This window comes from Limulus polyphemus, unplaced genomic scaffold (genome assembly GCF_000517525.1).
Source record: "Limulus polyphemus unplaced genomic scaffold, Limulus_polyphemus-2.1.2 Scaffold18730, whole genome shotgun sequence".
Taxonomy (NCBI): domain Eukaryota; kingdom Metazoa; phylum Arthropoda; class Merostomata; order Xiphosura; family Limulidae; genus Limulus; species Limulus polyphemus.
In genome coordinates, this window is record NW_013684340.1 from 1 (window position 1) to 1,741 (window position 1,741).

At 29.2% G+C, this 1,741-nt stretch overlaps 1 long non-coding RNA gene across 1 annotated transcript; it reads left to right on the forward strand.

Annotated features, from left to right (window-relative positions):
- Positions 1 to 6: 6 nt before the first annotated feature.
- LOC111084364 lies at positions 7 to 448 on the forward strand. Its single transcript, XR_002609517.1, has 3 exons — positions 7 to 46; positions 145 to 193; positions 437 to 448. It is a non-coding gene; the product is annotated as an uncharacterized LOC111084364 (long non-coding RNA).
- The last annotated feature ends 1,293 nt before the right edge of the window (positions 449 to 1,741 follow it).

The following is a 1,741-nucleotide window of genomic DNA, read 5'->3' on the forward strand; positions in this document are numbered from 1 at the left end:
CTATAAATGACATTAGAATCAAACATTGTAATCATATTAATTAAAGGTGATGTAAATAGCACTAGAATCAAACATTGTAATCATATTAATTAAAGGTGATGTAAATAGCACTAGAATCAAACATTGTAATCATATTAATTAAAGGTGCTATAAATGACATTAGAATCAAACATTGTAATCATATTAATTAAAGGTGATAAATGACATTAGAATCAAACATTGTAATCATATTAATTAAAGGTGCTATAAATGACATTAGAATCAAACATTGTAATCATATTAATTAAAGGTGCTATAAATGACATTAGAATCAAACATTGTAATCATATTAATTAAAAGTGCTATAAATGACATTAGAATCAAACATTGTAATCATATTAATTAAAGGTGCTATAAATGACATTAGAATCAAATATTGTAATCATATTAATTAAAGGTGGTATACATGACAGTAGAATCAAACATTGTAATCATATTAATTAAAGGTGGTATACATGACAGTAGAATCAAACATTGTAATCATATTAATTAAAGGTGGTATACATGACAGTAGAATCAAACATTGTAATCATATTAATTAAAGGTGGGGTTTTTTAAAGGTTAAATCAGTTAGCAGGCTAGACCATATTGGGTTTTTGTAAAGGTTAAACCAGTTAGCAGGCTGGACCATGTTTGGTTGCTGTAAAGGATAAACCAATTAGCAGGCTGGAACATGTTGGGTTTTTGTAAAGGTTAAACCAATTAGCAGGCTGGACCATGTTGGGTTTTTTAAAGGTTAAATCAGTTAGCAGGCTGGACCATATTGGGTTTTTGTAAAGGTTAAACCAGTTAGCAGGCTTGACCATATTGTGTTTTTGAAAGGTTAAACCAATTAGCAGGCTGGACCATGTTGGGTTTTTGTAAAGGTTATTATGTTAAATGACATTAAATACGGAGGAGGACAACCCCCCCCCCCTGCGGCTACACTGTTAGTATAGTATTCTTAGAAGTGACCAAAGGTTTAATTTTATCATTTCACCTCAGAAGTTTCTAACTTTAAGTGTACAAAGGTTTCTTACTTTAAGTGTACAGATTTATTCCCCAGTTGTTTGATTCTAATGTCATTTATAGCACCTTTAATTAATATGATTACAATGTTTGATTCTAGTGTTATTTATAGCACCTTTAATTAATATGATTACAATGTTTGATTCTACTGTCATGTATACCACCTTTAATTAATATGATTACAATGTTTGATTCCAATGTCATGTATATCACCTTTAATTAATATGATTACAATGTTTGATACTACTGTCATGTATACCACTTTTAATTAATATGATTACAATGTTTGATTCTACTGTCATTTATAGCACCTTTAATTAATATGATTACAATGTTTGATTCTAGTGCTATTTACATCACCTTTAATTAATATGATTACAATGTTTGATTCTACTGTCATGTATACCACTTTTAATTAATATGATTACTATGTTTGATTCTACTGTCATTTATAGCACCTTTAATTAATATGATTACAATGTTTGATTCTACTGTCATTTATACCACCTTTAATTAATATGATTACAATGTTTGATTCTAATGTCATTTATAAAAACATGGTCCAGCCTGCTAATTGGTTTAACCTTTACAACAACCCAACATGGTCCAGCCTGCTAATTGGTTTAACCTTTACAAAAACCTAACATGGTCCAGCCTGCTAATTGGTTTAACCTTTAAAAAACCCAACATGGTC